This window comes from Glycine max, chromosome 4 (genome assembly GCF_000004515.6).
Source record: "Glycine max cultivar Williams 82 chromosome 4, Glycine_max_v4.0, whole genome shotgun sequence".
NCBI lineage: Eukaryota > Viridiplantae > Streptophyta > Magnoliopsida > Fabales > Fabaceae > Glycine > Glycine max.
This window is the reverse complement of record NC_016091.4, coordinates 13,818,633-13,834,456: the sequence shown is the minus strand read 5'-3', so window position 1 is coordinate 13,834,456 and position 15,824 is coordinate 13,818,633. Positions and strand designations below refer to the sequence as shown.

The 15,824-nt window shown below is 35.4% G+C and overlaps 1 non-coding gene across 1 annotated transcript; it reads left to right on the top strand.

The window, feature by feature from the left end:
* The first annotated feature begins 452 nt into the window (after positions 1-452).
* Positions 453-539, top strand: LOC113001546 (small nucleolar RNA Z159/U59). The gene has a single exon (XR_003266940.1). It is a non-coding gene; the product is annotated as a small nucleolar RNA Z159/U59 (small nucleolar RNA).
* Positions 540-15,824: the final 15,285 nt, after the last annotated feature.

Genomic DNA, 15,824 nt, shown 5'->3' with positions numbered 1-15,824 from the left:
AAAAGAAAAATGATGGCACAAGACCAGTTATTTCAAGATAACTCATGATATGACTTTGAAGTATGGTCCATTTATCTGTTAGTAGAATCTAGACAGTTTGTATTGTTTAAATATAATTCTATTAGTTAATTAAGATTTTATTTTACTTTGGTTCTACTTTTTTTTTCTTTCTGTTTTAAAGATAATTCTATTTCATCAAGAAAATTTGATCTAATTGATTAAACATGATCCTTAAATTAATATTTATCTTTTGCTTATTTTCTCATGTGAAAGACTGAAAGTTGTTAGATATTATGTAAAATTATGATATGGAGTTAGACTTACCAATTCAATCTAGTATTGTTTGTATGATGTAAGATGTTGTATTTATCTTTTCTAGAATATGGATTTAGTGCAACACACGTGTGGGCTTTATTTAACTCAGTGTTGTCACCCTGTTAACTTTTCACATTGCCTCCAAGGATGAACAAAAATAAAACTTTCATTCTTCTGAGTTGTTTCCATGCGGAAAATATATTGGAGACCTGAATTGAGGAGGCCTTGTATAAGATCCTTCTGTATTATATATGCTACTTTGTTGATTGTTCTTCAGATCGAATGTTGTAATTTTATTTTCTTAATGCATTTTCGTTTGATGTAAGATGTACTTGTTATCCTTTCTAGAATAGGGATTTTGTGCAACACTCATGTGGGCTTTATTTATCTCATGGTTGTCATCTTCATATTGATATGATCTAGTATAGTACTGTAGTTGAATTCACAGTGTCCAAGCCTAAGAGTCGAGTCCTGTTTTGATAGGTAGCATGACATCTTTTAAAATCTAATTATTTGGCTTCAATATGGAATAAGCAACATATATATTCTCTGTTATGAATTTGCATGTGCATTTAAGTTTTTATAGGTGCCACTATGAAAAGTTCATATAAAATTACTTATGTTGTTCTAGTAGAATTTGTGTTATGTATGCTTCAATTATACAATGTAGACTGTTTGATTATTTGTCTTTTGTCATCTTTTTTTGTCGTATATTTCCTCTCAAGTTAAGTACCATTAATTTTGGGATCTTTGTATGGTTCTGTTGCTTAGGGTGAAATTTATGTTTTTCTTCTTTGCCTTTACCCAAATGAATTGGGAAAAGTTGATAAAGATGGTCGGTTCAGTTAGAACTCGGGGAAAGGGCACCGTGAGAGTGTATATCTATACACTTAACCTAGGCTTTCAATGAAAAGTCAGTATTGCCAATATTAGATTTAACTTAAGATGCTTTGGTAAATCTTGTTTCATTGGATGTATCATCCTTAGTCTCATATGGATGTATGACTTACTTTTTAGTATTTTCTCTCTTATTATCTAAACAATTTTGGCTTTTGAAATTATGATACTTGTTTATTTGGAAACTTGGCTCAAGATCTGAGGCAAATGAAATAGCTGAAAACACAGGTTTCTACATCGATCGTAAATTAACCGACGTTGGCTACGCTTATTCTAAGTCATTGCTTACGACAACAACAACGTAGAAAACATAGGTTTCTACATCGGTCATACACTAACCGATGTAGAAACTAGTGTTTTCTACGTCGTTGCTGGCTAAGCAACGATTTGCTTTATGACGTGTTTCTAAGACGGTCCTTTTACAACCGTCGTAGAAAGTTCCGCATTCAACGACACTACTTTCAAAGACAGTCGTCCACCGTCTTTGAAAAGCATTTTCCACTGATGTAAAACGCTATTTTTGTAGTAGTGGACATTCTAACTAACTTTTCACGCTTATCATGCGTGAGATAATATGTTATCATATATCAGTCTTTTTTTATTTTGTTTCTAAACATAGTGGGGTAGTCAATATCTTTTAGTTATGTATATATACCAAATGTTTCATATGAGAAATTTTTTAAAATGAGAAGTAAGAATAATTAATAATAAGCATATTAGAAAAAAATAGACGATTGAGAATAAAAATATTTAAAAATTTGAGTTATGTATCAATCAAATCTCTAAAAAACTTATATAACAAAAATCAAATCTATCAAAGATTTCAATTATCACGTTGTAAAATATCTAAATTAATTTGTCACTATCACCATTGTCATGACAGTTGTTGTTGCGCCGCTACAATTACCTTCACCGTCATTGTCGCTCCCACCGTGCGGTGGTGGCAACAGCGACAATGATGATAATGACAATCATAGTGATGGTGGCATGTGATGGTCATGGCGGCAGTGGCATGTGGTGGTCATGATAGCGATAGTGGCGACGATTATGGTTATAGCACATGGTAGTGATGTCGATGGGTTTGACAACAATATTGAAGGTTAGTTACATGATAATTAAGATATTTTAGGTTGTGATCATTGAGATCTTTTATAAATTTGATTTGATTTTGTTAGATAAAACTTTTAGAGACACTACTAGAAAAACGTGAAATACGACCAAAATTATTTGTGACAAATGATGACTGTTTTAGCGACAATGTAATGTGTCATTATCACATATTAGCGACCAGTTTTGTGATTGAAATATTTGAATGCAAAAGCACACAGTTGCTAATTCAGTTGCAACATGGCTTAGCCTTATAAATGTTATTGAAAAATAGGCCAAATGACTTATTTGGTCCTTTATCTATTTTTTTGTTTATTTTGGTCCTTTATCTTTTAAAAAGTTCATTTTGGTCCTTTATCTTTTTAGAAAAGATTCAAAATGGTTCTTCCATTAGTTTTATGTTAATGATAATCAAATACTGATGACTAAAACTGCCACAAAACGAAAAATAAGGAAGAAATAATAGTGCATCAACAGTTTCATCCTTCACAAACCATAATTCCCTTTTTCCCATGTCGCAACCTACCCTTTGGTGGGAGGGCGAGGCGAAACAAAATGGTGCGTCTTCTCGTGAAGAAAACGTGTGGAGTTGTCACCAACGTTTATTCGAGGAAAACATTAGAAAAACCAAAAAGACGAAGGTCTGCAGATTTTGAAAATAAGGGTTCGGGAGTTATTTACGTACGGGGAAGGTATTAAACCTCACGCGTTCGTCACAAGGGATGACAACCTTTAATCGAGTGTGCAAAACATGACTTCAAAATTATGTATTTTCCTTTTTATGTTTATTATTTTTGTGGGGTCGACAAGGGTGTTGCCCTTGCTCCTACGTATGCTCAGGTGCAATGAGGAATTCAGACCTACGTAGTTCTTTAATTCTTAAAGTTTATGTGTTACATTGGTTTTATGTTTTTTGAAAGATTGATTTTAATTATGAACAAAAGTCGTTTAAGGTGTTGAACCTTGAAACGATGTTTTAAACTTTGAAAAAAGCGAGGAGAATCGTTAAGGCGTTGGACCTTGAAACGACCTCAAGTGATGTTTGATGAAAAGAGGAGAGAATCGTTAAGACGTTGGACCTTGAAACAATCTCAAGCAATATTTGATGAAATGAAGAAGTTTATAAGTAGGTTTTATTTTGGTTTTGCTTATTAACCTTCAATCTTTTTCAAAGATAACTTGCGGCACTAATGATTGGTTAAAACTTACTTTACAAGAAGAAAATGGGATTTCTAATGCTAGAAGAAGGAGATGAAGATGCACAAAACAAAAGAGGACCCCTAAGGGTGCATAGATCGCATTCAAATCCTTAAAACAAAAACTAACCAGATGATGAGCAAAGAACAAATGAAGAACGATATCGAAGTCGATTACGGTTGCAATTCGGTAGCCCCGCCTCGACCTTGTTTTTCTCTTCTTTCTTCTTCTTCTTCTCTCTGATTTCTCTCAATGCTGGACCTTGGAACCCTTTACTCAACCTCCCTCACGCCTATTTATAGCAAAAGATGGCATTAGGGGTCAGCTCGCCCAGGCGAGTTGTTGCTTCCCCCTGAAGTAACCTTGCTCACCCAGGCGAGTTGGTTACTTCACCCCTAACCTATTTAGGGGGCTAGGCGAGCTAGAGGCTAGCCTGGGCGAGCCAAGGTCCAAAACCCCCCTAAAATGACCCTTTTGCCCCTCTTTTTCGGTATCTTTTCATATTCTTGATCAAAACATTGAATGATCATTTGTTTCGCACTGTAATTGACATTCAACACCATAAGTCGACTAGCAAGGATGAAAAGATCAACAAACGATAGTCCCTGGATGAAATTAGGGTATGACATCCCAAATAAAAAATCACAAATCTCACACAATTTAATTAACAGTCCAACTTCAGTATTACATAATCCACATAAAATTTGATGCACAACCTACCTTTCCTACAACCACCTGGACAACATCCTTTTCGTTTTCTCATCTCAACTCACAAAATCATTGACCCACAACCCTTTTTGCACCTAAACCCGAGGAGGTAACTGGATTCAACAAGAACTTTGATTCTCCAGTGAGATCGTCAACAAGAAGTTGTAATGTGATTCTCCCCCATCCTTTCAACAAGAACCTGGACTCCCACCCAAATGAGTCTTTTAATTCCTCTCTTCCCTTTGGTTCTTGAAGGTTTGATGACTTTTTAAGTTGAATTGGTTGTGCGATTTTGGGAATTTCAATTTAGGTGTAAGGTTTATGGTTTTCAATTTGAGAAAAAAAGGACTAGGGTTTGTGAAGGAATAAACTGTGGTACACTGCTGCTTCTTTCTTATTTTTTATTTTGTGGCAACTTGTAGCCGCCAGTATTTGATTATGTTAACTTCAAACTAGAGGAATGACCATTTGAACCTTTTAGAAAGATAAAGGACCAAAATGAACTTTTTAAAAGACAAATGACCAAAATGAACCAAAAAAATAAGATAAAGGATCAAATATGTCATTTGGCCTAAAAAATAATAGTGATTGATATGGTGATTGATATTTTATTCGCATCAATGACTGATTTCATTTCTATCACTAAAATATAATAGCAACTAATATGCAACTACTTTTTTTATTCACATTAGCGACTAATTTCATTTCGGTCACTAAAACATAATAGTAACTTATATGGCAACTAATTTTTATTCACTGCAGCAAACGATTACATTCCGGTCACTAACTCTCAAGAATGCCAAGTGAGTTTATTTCAATTACTAGTTAAGAAAATATTTTTGTTGCTTAGTAGTTGTGGATTGATTATGACCCAATAAGGCACAAGTCTAACACTAACAATTGACCAACGTCCAACAAGGCCAAGTGCAACATTAATGATTGACCAAGACCCAATAAGGTCTAATTGTAATACTAATGATTGACCAAGACCTAATAAGGACCAAGTTTATTATTGATAATTGATTATGATCCAATAAGGCCTAAGTGTGCAGTAATTATTGGCTTAGGCCTATTAAGACCAAAGTGTAATACTTATGAATGACTAAGGCCTAAGTGTAGTACTATTGACTCACCAAGGCCCAATAAGACCCAAGTTTAACATTGATGATTGATTATGACCCAACAAGGCCCAAGTGCAACATTGATTATTGACCAAGATACAATAAGGCCCAAGTATAATATTAATGATAGAGCAAGGCCCAATAAGATCCAAGTGTAATACTTATGATTAACCAAGCTCCAATGAGGCCCATGTGCATCATTGGTGATTGACTAAAACACAATAAGACCAAGGTAAATACTAATGATTAACCAAGGCCCAATAAGATTGAACTATAACACTGATGATTAATTATGACTCAATAAGACCCAAGTGTAATACTAATTATTGATCAAGTCCCAATAAGGTTCAAGTGTAATATTGGTCATTAAATAAGGCTCAATAGGCTCAAGTGTAACCCTGATAATTGATTAAGACCTAATAAATTCAAAGTTTAACATTGATGATTAATTAAGGCCCAATAAGTCCAAGTGTAACACTTATGATTGGCTAAAGCCCAATAGGGCCTAAATGCAACATTGATTATTGACCAATGACCAATAAGGCTTAGATGTAATACTGATGATTGACCAAGTCCCAATAAGACCTAGGTGTAATGTTAATGGTTGAGCAAGACCCAAGAGTAATACTGATGACTGAGTGTAATACTAATAATTGATTAAGGCATAATAAGGCCCACTATAACACTAATAATTGACCAAGATCCAATAAGACTCAAGTGGAACACTTATGATTGATCAAGGCCTAGTAAGACCCAAGTGCAACATTGATAATTGACCAAGGCCCAATAAAGCCTAGGTATAGTACTGATGATTAACAAAGATCCAATAAGAACTAAGTATAAAACTGATGATTTACTAAAGTTTAATAAGACTTAAGTATAACACCAATGGTTGATTAAGACCTAAATGCATGTAACACTAACGAATGACCAATGTTTAATAAGGCCCAATAAGAATTGAGTAACTATATAAATAGTATTTTTTATTTATTATAATTATAAATTATATAAAATAAATATTTATCTTATGATATATTCAAATTAATATACTAGTAATATTTAATAACTTCACATATTATATTTCATTTTATCTTACATTATTTTTTGCAATATACCTATTCAATTTAGTTTTTATTTAACAATTTAACCCATAAAATATTTTGTAGCTTAAATTGTAAAGTTTAAATTTTAATTTGGTTTTATAATTTAAAATAAGCGATTGAAGAATGATCATTATGATAATTAAAAATTCTTTTTTTTTTAAATGTATGACTCTACAAATTTTAATTTCAATTTTTGTTTACGGTTTAAATGGTGACTCATGATTATGTAGTCACTTTACTTGGTGACTGGTTTATCAATCGCTACTAATTTTTGTTTATAATTTAAATGGTGAATGATTATGCAGTCACTCTACTTAGCAACTGATTAGTAGTCACCATCATCGTCACCCTCACCATGCCAAGCCTCCAACCACCATTGACCTTTATCGTTTCATGCTAAAAATTCCTAGAGAAAGAATGTGCGTGTGAGAGTGAATGCGAGACTCTCTCTCCCTATTGTCTCAATAAGATACTTTTTCTTTATGTATGTATTAATTTCGCACACTACTCTGCAACTAACCAAAAAATTATTTCTTAGTTGTCTCAAACTATTTATCTTTTATCTTTATTTGTATACTTAACATTCCTAATTGAAAATCCATTTCAATACCTATCTTTTTTTATCTTTAAATAAAATTTCAATAATTTTTTTTAAAAATTATCAATAGTTAAAAGTAATCATGCATCACAATTTAAATTTTTTATTATAAATAAAAATATGATTGAAACTATATTTTATTATAAATTTATTTATGAAATAATTTATATATTAAAAATATTTATTTATTATGAATTTTAATTATAATATTATATAAAGCCTAATCTAGCTAGCTCGAAGATGTGCTATTTATTTCCATCCTTATATGCAAGATGCTTAAAAAAAATATAATAACAATTTTGAGTGGATTTTCAAAGTTGAGAAGTGTATTTAAAAAATAATTTTATATTAAAAATCTTAAATAAAATAATAATATATTAAAATTACATTGTTTATGCCACTAAAAAAATTAAAAATGGCAGATAAAAAATTTAAACTTCATATTTTTTATTATATATTATTAATATTTTAAATCTAAATAGAATAAAATGTAATATATTTTATTTTTCAAAAAGTATAGTTTTAAAGTGAAAATAAAAATGTAATTTAATTAACCCTCGAGAAAAAAATAAATTTTCTTTTAATGGAGAAGTAACGCAAGCATGAGGTAGAGAGGCATATGATAACGAATCTACTGAAACTATTATCACGTGTAGAAGTCTTATATTAATTATATATTTAGTGATGAAAACGTTTTGGAACTTCACTAATTTAATAATTATGTCAGTATTTTAAAATTATGATTGTTTAATTGTCACCACTACTAAAAAAAAGTTTTTGTGTTTTTTACAACACATTGGTAGTTTAGTAAAAAAGTGAATAGATGATGACGATGATTTTTGAATAACCGTTATGAAATCGTGAGTTTAAGGATGATTATTTGCAGTCTAGTAAATAAGTGAATTGATAATAAAGACAGTTTTTGAATAACTGTAATGAAATCGTGAATTTACATGTCACTCGCCGTGGGTTGCATGCACTGGAGGCTTGATAGTATGCTCTTGCATATATGTCACTTGTCGTGGGTGGCATATACTGGAGTCATAGTAGTACGCTCTTGCATACATGCCTTTTACAAAGTGGCATGTACTTGAGGCATGGTAGCATGCTCTTGCGCACATGTCACTCGTCGTGGGTGGCATGCACTGAAGGCTTAGTAGTATGCTCTTGCATATATGTCAGTCGTCGTGGATGATATATACTGGAATCATGATGGTAATACACTTTTGCATGTACGTCACTTGCTGTGGGTGACATACACTAGAGTCGTGATGACATGCTCGTGTGCATGTCACTCGTCGTGGGTAACATGTACTGGAGACTTAGTAAGGTGCTTGTGCATATATGTTGTGGGTGACACATATTAGAGGCTTAACAGTATGCTCGTGTGCACATGTCACTTGTCATGGGTGGCATGTACTGGAGTCATAATGGTATGCTCTTGCATACATGCCTCTTACAAACTGACATGTGCTTGAGATGTGGTATTGTGCTCGTGCGCGCATTTCACTCGCTGTGGGTGACATGAACTAGAGAGTTAGTAATGTGCTCGTGCATATATGTTACTCGCTGTAGGCGGCATGTACTGGAGTCATAATGCTAGAAGAAGGGCTTACCAAGGGTGGACCTTGGGTTTTAAGAGCCTCAGAGGTACGACTATGGATGCTCTTGTCTTGATAAGAAAAATGTGAAAAGAAAGGGATGTAGAATTTTATTCAATATGCTTGATTGAGTATGAATTTCCTTCATTAACCCATATGTGCCTCGTTAAAACCCCTCAAGCCAAAACCTTGATTTTTTTTCTATTTTTGGGACAAAAGACCTGAGTAGGAAAAAAATTACAACGTTGGGTTTGGAGTGTAGGTCAGCTAAAGTAGAACTTCAGGTGTGTGACATTCCATGTTCTTGGAATTGCTTTGCCCTCCATCTCTTGTAGTCGGTATGCTCCGTTGTCAAGGTTGGCTGTGACCCTGAAAGGACCTTCCCAGTTGGGGCCAAGCTTTCCCGCTCGGGGATCTTTTTTGGCTTCACCTCAGACTCGCCATATGAGAACGTCGGGTTGAAAGGCTCATGGTTGAACCTTTGTATTCTATTGCCTTGCTGCTCAGAGTTTGGCAACTTCTTCTCTAATCCTTGCCATTTCTTGGACTTCTTTGGTGGTTTCAAGTTCCACCCTCATATTCTCTTCATTTTTCTGTTGCTGGAATAGTAGTCTCCATGTTTATGGTTCCCCAAATTCAATGAGGATCATGGCGTCTGTGCCACATGTGAGTCAGTAAGTAGTTTCATTGATTATTGTTTGGGGTGAATAGTGGTTCGCCCAAAGTATGTTGTAAAGTTCTTCTTTTCATAGGCCCTTAGACTTGTCGAGTCTAGTATGTAAGGCCTTAAGGATGACTCTGTTAGTTGCTTCTACCTGTCCATTAGTTTAAGGATGTTCGACAGAGGTGACTAGGTGCTTGATGCCTAGCCTTGTCAAGAAGTCTTTTCAAGGCTGAGCTTTGAATTGAGTACCATTGTCAAAGACAATGGCATATGGGAGGTTGTACTTGTAAGTGGGGTGTTTCCAGGTGAATTTCTCCACCTCGTTGGCCGTAATTTCCCATAGTGGTATTGTTTCTATCCACTTGGTGAAGTAGTCGATGATGACTAGTAAGTATTTGACTGCTCCTGGGGCATTTGGTAGCGGTCTCGGTATGTTCATTCCCCATATGGCGAAGGGGAAAGGGGAGCTCAGACTGTGAAGATTGTTAGGAGTGCGTGGCATGTTTGCAAACTCTTGGCATTGATTGTATCTCCTGGTAAAGTCAAGGGCGTCTGCCCTGAGTGTTGGCTAGTAGTAGCCAGCTCACACTGCTTTGGTGGCTAGGGAGCACCCTCCTGTATGAAGACTGCAGATCCCTTCATGAAGCCGAGGAACTTGCCTCTACCTACCTTGAAAGTACATTTTATAGGGTTGAGGCACATGTCGTATTTGCAGAGTTCCCCGAAGACTTCTTCCAAGTCCGCCAGATGTTGGTGTATGTTTTGAGACTTGATCACTATGTCGTCCACATATACCTCGATGTTTCATCCAATCTATTGTTTGAAGACTCGGTCCATCAATCGTTGGTATGTCGTGCTTGCGTTTTTGAGGCCGAAAGGCATGACTCTATAGTAAAAGTTGGCATCTTCAGTGATAAATGTCATTTTTCCTCGTCTGGAGGATGCATTCTGATCTGGTTGTATTCAAAATAATCATCCAGGAAGCTTAGTACTTGGAACCCGGACACTCCATCGACTAGCATGTTGATGCTGAGCAGAGAGTATGCATCATTGGGGTATGCCCTGTTCAGACCAGTGTAGTTGGTGCACATTCGTCATTTGCCATTGGCCTTTTTGACCATGATGACATTGGCGAGCCAGGTAGAAAACCTTACTTCTCTGACGAAGTTTTCCTTGAGGAGCTTATCAACTTCTTCTTTGATATTGGTTTGGCCTAGGGGCATATAGCAAGTTTGTGGGAGATTATGCTAGGATGGATGGTGGCCAGGCAAATAAATATGCGTTTCTATGTAGCGCGTCGGCGATGTGCCGGTGCTCGTGACTGGTGAGGTCCCTACTGAGCCACATGCACTTCCCAGGTTTAGGTTTGAGTTACAGTTGCAGCTAGAAAAGCTATTCAATGGGTTTTAGGCCTCTATTGAAGGTGTCATCTCGCGGATCTATGTGAAATTCACTGCCCAGGCTGGCTTAGTAGATGGTTGTGGCTCGGATTTGAGACCCTTCGTCCATGATCATGACTTAAGTGCCTTCAGCCGCTGTAGGATGAGGAATGGAAGATTCCTATATGGGAGGATACAATGCTACCCCAGGGTCTCTGTATAGCACTGTTGTGCTTGCTTTTGGTCAGCCTTGACGGTTACAATTTCCCCTATCAGTGTAGGGAATTTCATTTTCAAATGGGGTGTGGAGTCTATTGCTCCAAGCTCATTAAGTGTCTTTCTTCCAATCAAGGAAAAGTATGATGTGTCTGGGCCAACCAGTAGATATCTGATGGTAAAGCTCCTAGAGAGCTTGTCCTGACCAAAGGTAGTCATCAAGTCCAGGTAAGCTCTGGTCTCGACTCTCTCGCCTGCAAAGCCGAAGAGTGGACCGATGTGAGGGTGGATAGTGTCGGGTGAGACCTTGAGTCTCTGGAAGGTTTTCTAGTACAAGATATCAATGGAAATGCCCTAGTCGATAAGGAACTTGGACACCATGAAATTCGCAATGATGATGGAGACGGCCACGGGGTTGTCTAGGTTGACAAGGTTGATGCCCTTGAAGTCCCTATCTATAAAGGTGATAGGAGGGGGACTCCGCTGTTGGATCGAGTGGCCTCAAAATAATTAAGAAGGGGGGTTGAATTAATTATTTCTAAGCCTTTACTAATTAAAAAATTACTCTTCTAAGGCTTTTACAAAATTGTTAAGAGAATAAGGAGTAGAAGAGAAACTTAACAGAAAGTAAAAGCGGAAAGTAAAAGAGTAGGGAAGAAGGAGAAAAACACACAAGAGTTTTTATACTGGTTTGGCAACAACCCGTGTCTACATCCAGTCCCTAAGCGACCTGCGATCCTTGAGATTTCTTTCAACCTTGTAAAAAATCTTTTACAAGCAAAGATCCACAAGGGATGTACCCTCCCTTGTTCTCTTTGAACCTAGTGGATGTACCCTCCACTAGAACTGATCCATAAGAGATATACCCTCTCTTGTTATCAGTCAAACCGAAGTAGATGTACCCTCTACTTGTACCACAAAGGATGTACCCTCCAATGTGTTAAGACAAAGATCTCAGGCGGTTAAACCTTTGATACTTTGTGAATGGGGATACAAAAGAATTCTCAGGCGGTTAGTCCTTTGAACACGTTTGTATTAGGGAAAGAGAAGAATCAAAAGAATTCTCAGACTGTGTCGTTTTGAATTCTTTGACAAGGGAGAAGGGAGACACAAAAGAATTCAGGCGGTTAGTCCTTTGTTCTTTTGGAAAAGGGAGAAGAGAGACACAAAAAGAATTCAGGCGGTTAGTCCTTGGCGAATTCTTTTTGGCAAAGGGAGAAGAGAATGAAAAGATGAATAGCACAAGTTTTCAAGGTTTGGAAAACCAGAAAACTTTGAAAAACTTTTGGTACAAAGAAAAAGAAGAAGTTCAAAGAGATTCAAGGCTTGTAAAGGATTGTATGAATAAGTGTTCAAGATTATTGAAATGCAAAACAAAGCCTTGCTTTTATAGACTCTTCATGTCTGGTCAAGAAAACCATTTAGAAGAGTTATAACTTTTAGAAAAACTTAAAACCAATTTGAAAAAGTCAAAAACCTTTTGAAGAGTTACATCTTTTGATTTATTCAGAAACAGTCACTGGTAATCGATTACCAAATCAGTGTAATCGATTACACAAAGCTTTTATGTGAAAGGATGTGACTCTTCACATTTGAATTTGAATTTAAACGTTCAAAGGCACTGGTAATCGATTACCAAAACATTGTAATCGATTACAGCTTTTTGAAATTAATTGGAACATTGTAAATTCAATTTGAAAACCTTTTCAAAACAATTTTGCTACTGGTAATCGATTACAACAATCTGATAATCGATTACCAGAGAGTAAAAACTCTTTGGTAAACATGTTTTGAGAAAAATCATGTGCTACTCAGTTTTTGAGAAAAACTTTTTATACTTATCTTGATTAAGTCTTCTCCTGATTCTTGAATCTTGAGTCTTGAATCTTGATCTTGATTCTTGAGATCTTGAACCTTGAATCTTGATTCTTGACTCTTAACTTTCTTTTTGAGTCTTGAATTCTTCTTGATTCTTATCTTGAACTCTAGAATTGTTCTTGATTCACTTGAGTTGTTCTTTGATTGATCTTTGATTCACTTGAGTTATTCTTTGATTGATCTTTGAGCTTTTTGTCATCATCTTTTGTTATCATCAAAACACCTTTGAATCAACTTTGATTCACCATGAAACTTTGCTTCTACAATCTCCCCCTTTTTGATGATGGCAACTTCTGAAATCAAGAAACACACACACACTTTTTCCTAGTCGATCACTCACATAAATTCTCCCCCTTTGCTTTTGAATTTGTGCTTATCTTAAAATTAAATTGATTACTCATGTGAGTTCTTGATTTAATCCCATTTCTCTCCCCCTTTGGCATCAACAAAAAGCCAAAGTATGTATCAAAATTTAAGTATGCAAATATAACTAAACATTCAAACAACATTTGTGAAGAACCATCAACCAAATCATGAAGTAAGAACCATGAAGCAACAATCATAAATAGATTAACTATAAAATCCACATAGCCAAATAACATACTTGTTCAACCATACCATGCAAATAAGGAAATAGTAAATTGTTCAAATACCATAATAATATAGCCAAAATACAAGGCTGAAAATCAAAGTACTAATAATATTAAAATAGAAATCTAAGATAATGGCGGCGGCGGTGGTGGAAGATCGAAGCTTGAACGAATGTAAGATACATCTTCTTCAACCTTTGTCATTCTTGACTCCAATTCATTGAAGCGCATATCCACTTGCAATTCCAAAGTGTCAAACCTCTCACCAACAAAGGTTTGAAGACCATTAAACCTGTCCATAATTTTCGAAAGATGAGATGAATCTTCTCCTTCATGTCCTTCTTCACCAACATTTCTAGCACCCTTCTTCACCCAAGAGCCATCATGCTCCTTTATATAACCAAAGGATGCTATGACTGAAGTGCCTATAAGGAATGATCTCTTGATTGGAACATAAGGTTCAGAATCAAGAGGGATGTTGAACTGTTGAAGAAAAAGGGTAACAAGATGAGGATAAGGCAATGGGGCATTCAATTGCAATGCCTTATGCATGCGATATCTAACAAGGTGTGCCCAATCAATTTGTAAACCTTTATGAAAGGCCCACATGACAATGAGATCTTCTTCAAAAACCTGGGCAAGGTTTGAAGATCTAGGAAGCAAAATGCGAACAATAAGGTAATGGAGGATGCGACTTTCAAAAGCCAATGAACCGACAAGAAGCCTTCCGGTCATATCCGCTTGGTTGGTGCAAACCAACCGGCGAGCATCATGCACAGAAAAATCGAATTTCCAATCATCAATCAGTGCACCCTCAAAAGGCACACCTTCACTAGGAAATTTTGTTAAATCATAAAATAGGGATTGGTCAATGACCATCTTAAACCCATAAACCTCAGACATTAGGGTACCTTCATGGATTTCTAAATTAGAATAGAAAGCTTTGACTAGTTCAGAATAAACAGGTAATTTCAGAGACATGAATGGAATAAGATTGGAGTTTTCAAATGCTTGAAAGCATTCAAAATTCTCATTTGAGAAGAACTCCATATCTATGAATTTTGGGTCTATAATGGAACGAGAGGAAAAGAGGTTTGTGTACCGTATACGCTGTTCCTCTGATGAGAACAATGGTTCAGAGGGAATGAAGGGAGGAATTGGGGTTTCCTGTGACCCGGAATGCCGCTGACTTCGACTTGAAGTGCCTTTCCGCTTCTTCGATGGTTCCACCATTTGAGAAGTTTTTTCAAGATTTCAATCGGTTCAAATGAAAATGAGTGAAAAAAGATAAAGTTTGGGCTTTGTGGGGAGTGATTTGGACAAGAATTGAGTGAGATATGGCTGGAAGAAAATTTGGGGGCGAGGGTTTTCGAGAGAGAGAAGAGTTGCAGGTTTCAGAATTTGAAATCTGAATATATAGGTGTAGGGACGCGTTGTAATCGATTACATAAAAATAGTAATCGATTACCATAGAGCAACATTGCCAGAAATAACTGCCTGTAATTGATTACACTATTATGGTAATTGATTACCAGTGGTTATTTTAGCCAGAAAACAAAAACAAAAGGCTTTCTAGGAGAGAAGAAGTTTTGAGTTATTATCAAAATATTTTTTATGAAAAATATATTTGAAGATACTTTATGAATAATTCTCAATCATGTAATTCATATATCATGTCATGCAAAAACATTAAAACATGAAGATAATCAATTTTATCAAAAACAATCAAAACACAAGTATGAAGAATATTGATTTTACTTAAATATATGAATGAATATTTCATGCAAATAAGATGAAATCAATCAAGCAAATATACTTATGATTTCAAACAATCAAAAAACAAACAAATAAAGAATTGTTAGTCATCATAATCAAATTGTTTGAATAAAAATTTCAACTTTAAGAGAAATTTTAATAAGATAATGATTTTGATATTACCTTTTTCAGGATTGTAGTGTCTAGATCTTCAAAGATGATGATCATGCTTTTTCTCCTTGTTTTTCATCCTTGAGAGATGTTCTCGTCACTTTCATAATCTTTGGTTAGAAGATTAATCTCCTTTTCTGAACCATCGGATGAATCATTGTCATCCCATGCAATGTATGCTTTCTTAGTTCTTCTTTTGTCAAATCTTTTCTTTTCACTTTTCTCCGACCATTCTTCATTTGACGGACAGTTGGCCTTGATGTGATCAATTTGGTTGCATTTGTAACACCTAAGGACTTAAGAATCATCTTGTGATTTTCTTCCATTATTGAAATTCTGACGCCTGTCAATTCTTCTTTTCTTGATGTATTTCTGAAATTTCTTAACAAAGAAGGAAAAATCTTCTTCATCATCTGAATCTTCTTCTTCGTTTTCTTCTTGTATTGAAGATGAGGCTTTAAGGGCTATGCTTCTCTTCTTTTTGTCATTTTCTTCATTCTGATTGAGGCGTTGAAGTTCCATCT